The sequence below is a fragment of the Plectrocnemia conspersa genome, unplaced genomic scaffold (assembly GCF_051122295.1).
Source record: "Plectrocnemia conspersa isolate PC_06_02 unplaced genomic scaffold, ASM5112229v1 ptg000002l, whole genome shotgun sequence".
Lineage (NCBI taxonomy): Eukaryota > Metazoa > Arthropoda > Insecta > Trichoptera > Polycentropodidae > Plectrocnemia > Plectrocnemia conspersa.
Window position 1 is genome coordinate 25,773,278 of NW_028277166.1, and position 15,861 is coordinate 25,789,138.

Genomic DNA, 15,861 nt, shown 5'->3' on the forward strand with positions numbered 1-15,861 from the left:
TTTATAAAATAATCTATCTGGAAAATCAGTAATTTAAGAAAAATTATATATAATATATATAACAAGGTGACATTTCAAGCTATTATATATTAATAAAAATAAAGTAAATCTTAGTGGATCTATGTTATTTTTAAATCGGCAAAATTTGCGTCAATCCTAGAGGAAAGTGTCAACGAATAATATTTGAAGAATACCTAAAAGCGTTTAATATTCAAACCCTAAAAGGTAAAATATATTTTTTCAATGAAATTTGCATGCAGAATTCACATTTAAATGTTGTTCGATACATAAACGTTAAATTTAAAGCTATTAAGTACCATAATAAATAATCCCAGTAGTAAATGTGTGACGCACGATATTCTATTAATATAATAAAATACTAAGAATATTTAAGGTGAGGTAAACATGTCTAAATAAATATCAACATTTTCACAGTAAGTGAAAATTAGCGAGTTTACGAACATAAAAAGTAGTCTCTGCGGAATTGAAATTTCGCTAAATATTTAAAGCTACGTTGAAAAATACCAGTGAAATAATTCAGGTTAATTAACAATAACTTAAATCAATCCCTACGAGAATTATATTTTACGGTAACAGACTATATTTAAAACTGGAGAGAATCTTTATGTAGTAATAAAATATTAATTAAGAAGTAAAGATTTTGCTTTAAAATCTAGTTTGACTTGATTACTCAATTTTTTTAAAGGTTTTCTATTTTTTTTTTAAATTTAAATAATCATATTTTATCATTACTATCACATAATTTTATATTTCCTAATTTCCTATTCTAAACTAGAATATTTATAAACGAATAAATTATAATTATTTTTAAAGTATGTTTTTTTCTGTATTTAAGATTTTGTATAAAAACAATAAAAAACTATTTATTAAAATTAATAATAAACTAATTTATTATTATTATTTTTATGGACGTATATAGATAAGTAAAAAATATTATTATTTTGTAAATAAATAATTATATTTTGTAAATTAATAATTTTAAATAAAGATAAATTTATTTTGTAATAATATTTTTATGGACGTCTATAAATGCATAAGTAAAAAATATATGTTTTATTTCAATAGTCAATATATAAATACATACTATACAAGTTTATATATATATTATATTAACTGCCTATTTTCTAAAAATACAACAATAATTGTAATGTCAAATAATATTTTTGCCATATTATTAATTTTATGTAATATTTCAATTTTTAAATAACAAAAAAATATTTAATAAAATATTTTTTTTGTAGCAATTTCTATATAGAAATTTAATTTTATTTTTTATTTTAAAAATCTTGGATATTAACTGTATTTATTTAAAGTAAAAATGTAAATATTTAAAATAATAGTTCATCTAAGTAAAAACCTATAGAACAAAAATCTTACAGTAAGCTTTCAATAATGAGCTTGCCTAAAATTTTCAACGAGTACAATACCAGAATTCTATAACCACCCCAATCATTCTGTATAAAATCTTGAATAAGAAAGTATCACAAAGTATAATAGTATATTCAAATACTGTGAAGGTGGCGTGCTTCCACGAATAGCTTATCGAGAAAATTACTATACCACTAATTCCAGAGTTTCGTTTCATCATGTTCGTTAAGAAAATGCACGTGACTGCTTTAACATGCGAGCTTAATATAGCAAAAGTTTAGCTGAGCTTTTCAAAGAAAACTGACGTATACGTAAGTTTTCAAAGAAAGCAGACGTATACCCACCAAATATATATTAAATAGTCAATTTGATAATTCGGACATCTTGTAATAAATTTAGACATATTATATTTTTTGTAAATATATTAAAAAATATGATCACTGGTATCGTGTACGTATGGTAAAAAAATCATGAAAGTAAATAACGCCCGCATACCTAGGAAAAGGTGAAATGTTATAAATAGTCCTTTGAAACCAGAACCTTTGAAAACAAGCTATCATGAATAGATTGCCTGTTAGCATATTTTCATGTTCTTCGTTCGGAAAAACGCCCTAATGGTTATCGATACACTTGAAATACAAAATTAATACATTAATCAGTTTGTATACTTAAGCACATGATCATTTTAAGTGCTTGCGTATATAAAGGCAACAGGTTAAGAGTATATCCAGAGATAGATGGGAGCAACGTTGGCGTATTGCTTTAACATTTAAAGGTGATAGGTCACAGGCGAACGAAGCAGCTACGCCCTCTATTAAAATAACATTTCCCAGCAAAAATCTCGAATGCTAGAAACCTTTTAAGAACTTAATGCATGTGATTTAATTTACATATTACGTATAATTTAATTTTTATAATAATATATACGATCGTACCAGTTTAAGAGTTAACGGAGAAGATTACACATTTCATAGAATGACGACGTTGCCATTTTTTACGATTGTGGATTTATGACAATGAATCAGGTTACACTCTCAATCATTAAGATTGATTAGAATATGAGCTAGAAGGGTTAAAAGAGTAGATAAGCCTGAATACTGCAGTACTAAAACACTTCCTTCAGAAACATCAGTTGAGAACTTCATTCAGAGATAACATTGCTCTCCATACATTTTTTTACTCTTTTAAAATCGGGGAAATATAAAATTTATAAGTAGATAATATTGCAAAAAATAATTGAAACTTAGTTGTAACGTTTGAAATTGAAAATGATACAAGAAGAAGAAAAATACAATTACAAAGAAGACTAAAAGAGACACATTATTTAGTCACTTAATCAAGAGCTACCATAATATAAGAGAATTTAGGAAATACGTAAAATACTTAATCGAAATGTGGAAACCTTATTATTATGACATTTTTATTAGATTTTTCTATTACTACTGTCTAAGTGTTGAAAATGAAAAGGTTCGAAGTTCATATTTTATAACAGTTAGATTTAGTCAAAGGATAAACTAATCACTGATAATTAATTTAATAGTTCACAAATTGAACTATGAACCGTGTCATTTTCAGCAGATTACAATACAAGATTTACAGAATTAAAGACAATACCTGGCGGTGTGCAATGTCCTGTTGTTCTCACGGCAGCCCAGCGCCCTTGTCCCTGTCGATTGTCCTGCGGGCGCTTTGTCTTGTTATCATAATTTCGAGAATCAAGTACCCCTCTGAGGCGACATTTTCATTTTTATTTTTTTATTATTCTATTCGTAACACTTTTTTTAACTATTTTTTTACGGGCGCACACTATCAGACTCTTGGCATTTATTTACAATTTTTATTTTGTATTTGTTTATTTATTTTGCGTATTTAAAAATATAATATGTTGCTTATGATTTAATTTGTTTTCGTAGTACAAACGCGACTAAAGTTCACTCTAATAATAATACTATTGCATCCCTTGGTCACTTGTTGTTTTCACTGAAAGAATTAAGTTTCGATTAAAATACAGAACTGAGGCCAAAACGATTGTATTTATTCTTAAATTGATTCTTGGTTTTAAATAAAAATAATAAATAAGCTACACAAAAAAATAATGGTTTAATGTTAAATAAAATTTATATTTAGTGACTAATAATTATAATTCTGATTGATTAGCACAAATTTAGTTTTCCTAGATTTTCCTAATCTCGTGGATGAATTTCGTGATAATTAATTCAAATCGAGCTAGGTCGTAAAAATTATATATAAAAATGATTTAATAATGAGCTACTCACACATAATCACATCAAAAATAAAATTATTCCAAATGACTGAAATATGATTTAATATCTATCTTACACGATTGACGTAGAATTATATAGCTTCATGAGTTTAGCAGTAGGATTTTATAAGTATTTAAAAAAAATCCAAAATCCTATCTATGAAATAGAATACATACTTATACTCTTTCCTTGGATTGCCCATATGTAACAAACGGTCAAAAGAAACGCATTAGAAGAAATGTAGGACCGACAAGAAAACACAAGCAAAAATATAGTCTAGTGCTTTAAAAAAATATCTGTTGCTTGACAAACACCATACGTCAATTAGAGTTCAGTGGTAAAAATATTGTATTAGTATATAAATAAATTGTTCTACACTAAATTTATTTTTAGACTCTGTTTATGTTGTACAGAATATAAGTGGGTTCTGTAACAAAATTAAAATTCTAAGGACTGGTCTTTTCTGTCAAATATCTGAAATAGCACACAACAGCACAGCAAATAATTTCACGATTTTAAAAAGTCCAGTGCTATCATATATGTATTTACTAAAATACATATATTTTAGTTTTTTTCGATAAAAACAAAACGTTAATATTATAGCTTTTATATTGGATTATTATTATTTTTCTTTTTAATAATAAAAATGTAAATTTATGTACATTTGCAGCACGTTCATTTAACACAAGATAATAGATGATCTTTGAATCGAATGGATTAAAACTAATATATGAAGTTAGTAGCGCTATTATGAGACTGATATTTGTTTCTTAAAGAATATGGATAAACTCTTTCGAGATATCATATATCATATATAAGTTTTATGTCAACTTTTTTCTATAATTAATTAATTTAATATTCTAGATTAAGATAATAATTTTAATAATAAATTAGGTTAGGTACATAATATTATAAAAATATATATTACACCCAAAAATCATGTAAATTTATTAAATATAAAAAAATGTATATAATTAACATACACTGGCATTAATGTGTAAGTAATCTTATAATATACTTATGTAACATGACAATGCATTACAACGATGTAAACACAATCAACAACTATTAAGTAAGTAGTGAGCCACCGGACTGAAATCGAAGTATGTAAATAAGTGTCATATATTTTAATTAATCATAATATCAACAATTTTTGATAAAATAAAATTCGAATTTCCAATTGACTATTAGAAAGATTGGCATGGGTGAAAAAATCTAAAAAAAAAATATTACATTTTAATAAAATAAAGCGCTACTGATACGAACCCATATCTTATAGTTATTAGACTAATGTAACGTGCTAGCTCAAACATACTTTAAAAAAAAAAAAACAGTTTTTTGCTTCGGAACACGACCAATGTTTTGCGATCCCGTACGCAGTATAAACTTTTTACGAAATCAAACATACTTTTTATACGTCATAAATAGATCTGACTTTTAAAATAAATATTTGTAGAAATACATATATTTCATATTTTTATTTTTTATTGTGATTAATTTTTCTATCGATTGAATTAAAGCATTAATAATAAATTATATCACTAAAAACTCACGGAGATAACACTATTTTATTAAATTTATACTGAATATTTTACTGCTACATAACATAGATTATAAAGTTCGTATTATAGATTCAGTAACACATTTTGATACTATTATTTAATTTTCAATTTGTCTTTGATATTTTTTTCCTAAACGTAATTTGGATATTATTTTAAGTACATACAAAAATGGCTATAAAAATGCTTATTACCATATAAGTCGATAATATATTATTTTGAATTTCAAATGCCAGTTGCAGCTCGATTATTTCAATCTGCTTAAAATCGCAAGTCTCTGCTTATGAATTTGTATAGTTAACACAATGCAATGGATGTTAAGATTCGTTTATTAATTAATAAATATTTACTTTTATTATTTTAAATTAAAACAATATCGAATAATATAGGTCACATTTTTATTATAAGAATATTTTGAATTCAATATTTGCTTGGAATGCCAACTAAGTCAAACTAAAAGATTACTTTCAGTGTTTCTATTCAATTCATTCCGTCATATTGACGAAATTATGTCTGATTTGGAATCAGACTATTCCTTAGATAAAGATGAAATTGATTTAATGAACAATCTGTGTTTTGTCTAGAGCTTTACTATATATTTTAATTATTGTAGCTGTTCGCTCTGTGCGTAATTACAGCTATCGCGACCCGCATTCAAAGTGCTAAAGTCGAGAACGTATTTATTTCTTAGATCCCATTGCTTCTTAGTAATTTTTCCTTTTGCTTCAACCATGACAAATAATAAATCACAACGACAGTCGCTCAATTTGCCATGAATTGACTTGAGAAATAAAAGCTTTTCCCATGGCTAATTTTATGTCGCACTAATACGAGCGGAGCATCCAAAACAAACCGACAGATAAAAATATTTCAATACAAATATAAATACGTTTATGATCAAGTTTTAAAGGATACAATGTAACAAGAAACAAGCTAAGAATATACATAAGTATATAACTTACATTCAAGTAAACATCATTTCAATATACCAACGTTACGTTACTCAATCCAAGCTTTTCGTAATTTGATTTATATTTTTATGAAGTCAATCTAAATATATTTACACGACGTTAATTAGTCAAACGTTACGAGTAGCGAGTGGCATCAACAGGTTGTCTTAACGCTATCACACGATCAATACACTATCCTAATGCCAATCTTTACAGCTCGGACACTGAGGCGTTTAGCGAAATTTGCATACTAAATCACACCCGTGCGAAAATGGCAAAGGGCACTTTCCGCTATTTGGTAGTTTTTTCAGTCGGTGGTTTAAAATGAGTCCGTTAACCGGGTCGCAGAATAATAGCAGTTATTTATAAATCGGGGGTAAATATCAATCGGCCTCGTTAAATTGGTCTGTCACTTTTATGGGCCCACAATGTACTCGGGGCCACGTGAGAAATGGGCCCGGGGCCGGGCGAATGTGGCGGGACTGTCGATTGCTACCCTGGTGTACAAAACGAGCCAATTTTGTGATGGAGTTGCCTGTATGTATTATTTATGGTTGTTGGATTCGGGGTCGTTGTGCTGGCGAATTTGTGACGTGTGTACAAAGAGATTTTGTCAAAACATATTTTATGGTGGCGAATTTTTTCTGAGGAAAATAAACGAGACTATATTTTTACACATTAATGTTTTGGACACGAAGTTGCGATGGAATGATCACGTGAAAACTAAACACAACGATCTGAAAATTGTACTAGTTTTTCGGAAGACACTGAAATTATAATAAACTTATTTTATCTAATATATTTTGACATACATAATATTTCAAGAAAAATTCATACCAAGTCCATATAGAACAAAGTATTGCTATGTCACATGAATCACATTAATCAGATGATCGAGAACTGTAAGTACAAATGTCCTCCCTCTATTCCCAAAGACTTAAACATGACGTACTAAACTCTCTTCCACCAGGAATATACTTCATTTATAACTTGACAATACAACTTTTACCAGGCGAAAATACGCAGAGTATCAAAACAAAACTGGAAGAGATGCTAAAATGTCCACTATTTCTCAAGTTAGAACACTGTCGTACAAAATCAATACCTTCAGGAACTTACTTCCGCTACTTCATCTAGAAATAGTATTTCGCTTCCGATTTGGAATAAATGTCGATTTAGCTAAACTCTCACCAAGCAGAACTACGCCAAATCGATACCAAGAAAAGAATACGCTTTTCTTCAACCGTCGATCTGATACAGCTAAAGCAGTCATCCGAATCACAAGAGTTCAAATCGATATTCGATGCGACTTAAAGACTACGTGACACACTATACTATATTAATTATTGCACACATTTCAAAATAATTTATATAAAAACTTTGTAATTATAATAATACCCGCGTATAGAAATAGCTAATGACTTACACTATTATAATAAAAAAGGAATATTTGGAAACTTTAGTTACTTTGCTGTAAAAAATTATATTACTACCGCGAAATATAAAGTGTATAGCAAAAGTTTATGACCTTTACTGTATATGGTATTACGTATGTATAAAATTATGCCTTGAAAGCATAAAGTTATCGTATTAAGAGCAATGGGTCCATCAAGGAGGCGCTGCAAGTGTCGCAAAATCTCAGCCGCCAACTTTCACAATAACTTGTCCAATATTGAAGTTGCCAAGTTGGAAATCAACATTTTGGAAACACTCATAGTGGCTATTTGTTTTTCGCCGGGAACTTTCCTAAGGAGCTTTCGCACTGGCGCCGATATTGAGAAAAGATTGAGGGCGGGGTAGGTATGAAGGCGTAGAAAATTAGGTGCCTTGGATTTTTTTATGGATACTTTATCTGTGAATGATAGTGGAATAAAAGGAGTCATAGTCTTTGAAGATTAAAAAATAAAACGGTATAATATTCATGAGCTTATAACATGAAAATAAATATAATAAATTGTTCAATTTAAATTAAGATAGCGGTCTTAGGTTTAAGAAGCTGTGATTAGTTTAAAGTATAAATTCACATTATATTTACATACGTAGATAAGAAGGCGATTTTAATATAATACATAATGAATAAAAATGTCTCGATGTCAAAGTTTTGTGACTATTTATTTTAAAAGCAAACTCCTAATATACATTTAGATACTCGTATGATATTGATGAGAATATTTTCTTTGTTAAAATTAAAATGTTATCTCTTTGATCAGGGACGTCATTTATGGAGGGGGGGCAGGTAGAAGAATTTGCCACCTCCCCATTTAATTTGGCCTAAAAATGCATTGCATTTATTGAAATACTATGAATCTTCATTAATTTTAAATATTAAAAAAATAACACTGATTGGCCAACTTTTGCCCCCCCCCCCTCCTGGAAAAAGTTGAAATGGCGTCTCTGATTCTAAACCAGAAACGACCACTGACCGGCTAATTTTTTCTCTCCCATCTAAAATGACGGGTCCAAAGGTTATATTTTACTTATGGTCTTAAAGTGCAACTTAGCAAAACTTAGAACAGATTTTATTCAATATAATACATGTGGAAATATGTTTAAAGCACTTTTCTAAAGAGTAGGTTTACACAATTTTATGTATTAAAAATCAGTTAAGATGTATCAAAAATGCACATATAGACGTACATATATTACATTTTCTACGGTACTAAATACTGATCGATTAATTTGGTCACAAATTAGGCGGCTCTTTGGCAGCACTGATGTGACGGCGGAGATGCGTATTCCTTTGGTGGACCGTGGCGGGAGCGCGACGGCCGACGGTGCATTAAATAACCATGTAACTATTATACAACTTTAATAAACTACTACTGCAGGTGCCAATCTGTTTATAATTGAACCAGTCTGTCAAAATTTTACAATTATTAGATATTTATAATATTATTATTACGGTAAAAAATAATATTATAAACAGCTATATTGTATGTATATAAATAAAACTGCCCCACTCTGATTATTGTGCAACAATATTATATATGCTTAATAAATAAAATAAAACGGTGTTGCAAAAACTACAAAATAGAGCAATAAGAGTAGTTTTAAATAAAAATAGTGTAGAAATATGATTAATAGATTGGAATGGTTGGATATTATTGATAAATGTTTTAGTGTTATCATAGCATTTTAATAGGCATTTAATAATATATGAAGATGTAAATATCTGTATTACTATAAATAGAGACAATTTAAGGATAGTTAGGAATAATAAAATGAGTACGGCTAGGGGAATAATGTACGGAGGTGTGAATTTGCATTATATTTTTCTTAGGACAATCCGCAAAAATAAAAATGTAGCGGTTTTCCCCAATCGGAAAAAGAAGCACCTTCGTGCATTAAAAAATAAATTGTACTATTAAAGTATTTTTTATATTATATTAGCAAAATAAATTAATATAAGTCATAATAAAAAAGTATTTTTTGAGGATTACTTGAAAAATTTTAAAAATTTAAAACCAGATTTCAAGTGGTATATAGATTGATAATTTTAATAAGTAAAAAACAATTTTATTCAATAAAGTTACTGAACAGTTTTGGAAAATTAGGTATATGTGTGGTAATAACAATGATACTTTTTTGTGAGTAATTGTACAAATAAATAATACGCAGAAAATGCAAAAGTTTCAAGGAAAAAAGAAAAATATATGCATAAAACAACTATGCTGTGTGAATGCTTCTTTTTCATAAGAAAAAATCAATTTAAAAAATATATTTATAAAAGACGAGAGTACCATCGAAATGCGATATATTAAGTAAGTATGATTGCGAGCATTAAACGTTTTAAGGAACGTGCCAAAATAACTGCATAAAACAAGATTGTTAGTGCCCCATTTACAGCAGAAAAAATATGTTACGCAACCATGAAACTCCATCCGCTTTAAAAATACTACATATTTCATAAAAAAATAGCACTGTAAAAGCCTAAAAAGGCATATGTATAGATAAGTTGTTCCGTAGATTTTTCAATTGTCTCAATCTTTAAATCCAATCTGCACAACACCGTCTTGATAGATTTCAGATAAGTTCCCCAAAAGCTTCAGCAGGAGGCGCTACGATCGCTCTACGGAAAAATCCCTCTTCGCGACATTTTCCAATGCACGCCAAAATCGGATCGCTTACGGCCAAAAGCGGTGAAAATAAAAAAAGCCGCGCTGATTGATATCATGTGTTGTAGCAGCGCTCGTAGTGAGCGGGACCTTGATGACGTTTTTTCGACGGCGTTAGCGCAAAAAGCCCTACGAGAACGACCGTCTCTATCTAACGCGAGGGGTTGGCGAGCGAGTGCGAGAGGGACGTAGCTATTTCTGTCCCTCCGGCCCGAGAGTACGTCCGCGCAGGATTAGATCAATAACGCGGGAATACACACGCGCGCACACACACGCGCGCGCGCGCCCACGCGTACACGCTGCGGTGACCGCTTTTCGCTCGAGAAAATCTGGGACATAGTGTTAGGCCGGAGAGCGCTTTGTAATTTTCTGTAAAAATACATAGGTTTAGGTCCCAATTCCGAAAGCCGAATTCTCGAACGCTAACTGACAAAACTCCTGAAAGTTATAATGTAATATACTACCACATTTACAAGGGAATTATTTTAGGATATATGTATGTGCATTTAAATAAATACTTTGTTCCAAAAAACGAATTGTTTGTGCATTTATGTAAAATAAATCTTTGCAGGAATTGTTGCAACGAGTTATTCATGGGGTGTTCACTGTTCATCCAAAGGTAATGCACAAACAATTTATTTTATGGCACAGTTATTTTATATATTGCTCATTAAAATTGTCCTCTTTCATATTGTGCAACGTCACAAAAAATAAAAACTATTGATGCAATTATAAATTTAAAAAGTAATAAAGAATTAATCATTCATTTTTATTAATCTGAATCATTTGATTTTGATATCACGGCAACTTTTCAGTCTCAGAAAAGCTATTAAATCTCGAATTTTTTGCAATTATTTGTACTTGTTTAATGAGTACTTTTAAATAAACGAATAGACAACACAAACATGCATACTAATAAAAAAATAATATTCATTGATAAAAATAGCTATGAATAATGAATACCCCATGTACATGTATACCTTTATATGTACTAATTTCGTGCTTTATCATAAATATATTCATATTTTTAAAAACAGCATATAATTAGTTTATATTGATAAAACATATTTCGATTTTTGTCTGGATAACAGATATTTTTAGGCGCCAGCTCCAGGGGAGGGCAAAAATCAAAATAAAGTCATAAAATGTCCTTCAAATATTTTCAAACAATGTTCTAAAAAATAATTTAAAATATTAGAGACGACCGTACATACAACCGCATGCACACAATTAGAGAACACAGAATGAAGGACCATTCAAAATTAATCTGTAAAACAAGCAAATTAAAATTATAAATTGCTTATAAACGACAAAAACGTCACAAAAAATAGATTTATGTTTAAAACTATAATATATTTTGCACCGAAATTTAATGATATATTTTTAATACTAGAATATTAAAGGATTTTTAAGCTCTTCTAATAGTAGAGCAACTCGATGATAGTCTCATGGTAACTATATATTTTACTTTTTGCACATTATCGCTTTACTATGCACACTTTTGTTAACTACCGGTATATTCTTTGTTCTGTGGTTACCATACAGTTGTCTTTAACGCTGTTTTTTGTCGTTGATATACTATATTTCAGGTCTTAACCCTTTGGATGCTAATGAAATTCATTCAAAAACTATTTTATGCCATTGTCATACAAACGGGGCAACAATTTCACAAATCAATTTACTTTTTCGAGCATCATGACGTCAACAGCGATCATTTAATTTATATATTAACGAACAACGATTTATCGTTGTTTAGCATGCAAAGGGTTTAATTCGTAAATTGCGTCTGTATACTAATATATATATATATTGAGGTAAAGGAAAAAATCATCGGCTTAGCTTACATAAATGCACAAATAATTCGTTTTATGGATCAAAATATTAATTTAATTGCACATACATATCTCTTAAAATAATTTTATGTTAAGACGCACCCAATTAAAATCAGTCAAGGAATTCTATTATATTCTGCATAAAATAATATAAAATTGTTTTTAAATAATTGACCTCAGCAATGTGTTGGTTTTGCCGCTCTTAAAAACGATATATGCTAGAATACGGAATAAAATTTATTGTAATTCTCCTATTATAACTCTACAGGCGTTAGCCTAATGTATTACAACGGCGTAAACACAAGTAGTGAGACACCAGTCTATTTCAGTTGAACTATTTTTACAGCATACAATTAATAAATGTCACTATGAACGACCCAGCTCAAGTAATAATGACAATATTTATTCGTGAGATTAGAAAAATCTAGGAAAACTTTATCAGAATAAAACAAATACAATAATCATTATTATTATAAAATAAAATACTACAATACATATATTTGAACCCATCTCTTCCAGATATATTACATAGTTTATTTAATTTTTACTTTAATTAAAATACGTTAAACTTAAATATACCTATGATCTTTTATAAAAAAGACAAATTAATAGTATGAGACTAACATATGAACAAAAACAAAATACGGACTTAAGTTTGTCGGGACCATCCATGATAATTGCGATAAAATCGCTAGAACGTGCTAAAAGCTTATACAATGAATTGCTTTACTTAGACTTTCTAAAAAAAAAGCTGTTTCTCGTCAGATTATATTTATTAAACGGTTTAATGGCACTTGCAAAAATTGCATGAACAACGTAAAATAGTCGGTGCCAAGAAGGATTTGGCTATCACCCAAATACAATCTAACTAGATATTTATTAGACAATAACAAATTATCTGTTTCAACACTGAATCATAAAGCCTGGCTGGACCAGCATCTGTAAATTATTTTGATCGCGTACACAAAAGGCAGAAAAAATAGTGCGTAATCATGAATATTTAAAATATTTGCTGTCAACTCTTTCATGATGAGTAGCTGAATATATTGCAGCTGACATTTTTTTTTATATTCACGATTGTGTAATTATCACTATGTTAACCCTCAATAAGACGATCGAGTAATAGAAGAGACATAGATCCTTAATTTTCAAGGATATTTAAATCAGAACACTGCCGTATTGAATTCACTACTTATAGGAATATACTTCCATCAGGAACATAACCCGGAACCAGCACTTCGCTTTTGACTTGGAATAAACGCGAGTCTGTCCGAACCAAGCGTAGCTACGCCGCCGAGTATCAACCGAATCGACACTCAATACTATCACAACTTCGCTTCCGACTTTGAACGAAACGAATTTTTGTAATCAGTCAGAAGATTGAAGACTGCCCACTATTTCTCAAGGGTATATAAGCCATGACACTACCGTACTGAAACATGACTTTCATACACTACAGTCAAGAACTTGCTTCTGACACTTAATTCAGAACTAGCATTTTGTTTCTGATATTTAATAAATTAAAGCTAAGTCGAACTCTCGCCAAGCGGACGCTTTTTTTTTACCGACAAATCTGGTGTAAACCGGTTACAGCAGTTACACAAATCCCAGGAGCGCAACTCGATCTTCAATATGACTTGGTGACTACATGACAATATATTCATAATTGTACAAATTGTACGAATAATTTTAAGTCCAATTAAAACCATGTGTATAAACAAAAGACACATAAAAATTTCGCGAATAAAAAAACTAAACTTGGCTTCTATAATTTATAATTTAATACTAAAATATTTTTTACTAAAAATCTGAATAACATTAGATAAAATTTGCAGATATCAAACCATCTGCTCGTATAAAAACTAAATAAGATTCATGTTTCTTTAAATTTAATTTATTTACAATAGCTCCGATTTTACCAAACTTTTCAGTAGACTTTATAGAATCCTAAGGTATAAAAATATTTTAATGTTCAACTAATCTAAGCTTCATCTCAATTTAATATATATTGATAATTATTCTGTTTTTTTTCAATCTGGTAAAATATATTAAAAAGCTGACTAATTTATATATTTATATTTTTAAATACTAAAAATTATTGTCATTTATTCGGAAAATGTTCTAAAAATGTTAATTATTAGTTTAATAAATTTTTAATTGAGACAGTCCCGGGAAAATCCGTATTGAACGGTCACCGAAGCATACGTACAGGCCATAGACAAAATGACACGCTTTCTCGGCGGCGACACACTTCGGCGTGGGAATTTTCATCCCCTAGGTATATATAGCAACGACCACCCCTTTTCAGGCTTTCGTGGAGGAATGGATAGACTTTCGGAGATGCAGCGTGGAATGTGCGGGTCGATGAGGGTTATTGTAATTATTGTGAGATGCGATTTTCTCAATGAGAAAATTCTTAAGAAGAGTCATGGATGAAAAACTGTTTTAGGATGAAAGAATTAGGTCAAACTTATTTTTTTGAAGGGATTATGTATTACCACGCATGACCTTACTTAACAAAAATATATATGAACCTATTACCATAATATAATTACAACTAAGATTTATCTCACTGATATATTATTATGTTTTTTCAACATATTAATTTTTCCAACTGACTTACTTATACATTTTTCATGATTTTTTTTTAATTTTTGTAAATAAAATTATATACTACATATTTGTTAAAATGCATTGTAAGTATAGTTTCTAATATATAATAAAAGATTTATTAATAAATACCTAACCTACTTTTACATAAAAAAAATAGTAGCATACTAGAAAATATCACACTAATTTATTTTCATAATAATATTATAAACAGGTACGTTTATAATAGCCTTACTTTGGAATACAGAAATAACACATCAGTTATTCTGCTATTGTGCCAAATTATACTATCAGCTTTCATTTAAAATTAATCCATCTTTTGTGTCTCAGTACAATTGAAATTATAACAGTCTAATAAAGATCCGCATAGTATACACGTTCTAATTTTGTACGACACACATTATAACTTAGTAATCCTAATTGACTCTTCTTCCTCACATTATATAATATTCATAGCATATTTTTAATTTTCCTTGGTATGGCTTATCGTAACATGTATCACAATACGCTATCTAAGCCATGCCTCATACAAAAATTATTTATATCAAACTAAATTCTAAATATCAAAAAATCCAGTTAGTATACAATATCTAAAAATACAACGCGAAGCCTGGGTCGTAAATTGATGCTATTTTTATATCCTATCCCCTTATCGTCCCTACACTGTATTTGGTACCTGAATGTGCTTCTAGGGCGGTAGCACTGCGCCATAATTCCACAGATTAATAAATTATAACCTACGCACTTTATATAATATATATAAATAGTTACCTAGGTATGTTAAAACAAATATATATATATATACACATATATAAGGTTTTGTGTATTTGAAAACAGCGAAAGAGGCTAAATGTAAGGAAAAACGACGCCCGCCCACGCCATGTTAAATCTTATGTGAAATAACATCCTTTCCTTGGTATCCAGGAAGTCTCTGGGGTAAAACTTGTCGTCTTTGTTTCTTTGGTTTCAGTTACTTAACAATCAGAAAATCGTTTTTGTCTTGGCTTGTATCGTAGCTATGATGGAAATATAGTATTTAGTTAGATACGTTTAAATTATTTTCTAGTGAATGAGAAAAAAATAAAATTGATTCTATATTAGTTTTTTTGAATATTACATCTGTAGTAAGATAGGTATAATAT

At 29.3% G+C, this 15,861-nt stretch overlaps 1 protein-coding gene across 8 annotated transcripts in view; it reads right to left on the reverse strand.

Moving 5' to 3' along the window:
* The window catches only part of Rbp (RIMS binding protein), a 71,155-nt gene that overhangs the window by 51,830 nt on the left and 3,464 nt on the right, over nucleotides 1-15,861 (reverse strand). For all 8 annotated transcript variants that reach the window (XM_088181211.1, XM_088181213.1, XM_088181214.1 and 5 more), the window contains exon 2: nucleotides 3,004-3,369. The gene's annotated coding sequence lies outside the window, so the exon portion shown is untranslated. The remainder of the gene's footprint in view (nucleotides 1-3,003; nucleotides 3,370-15,861) is intronic.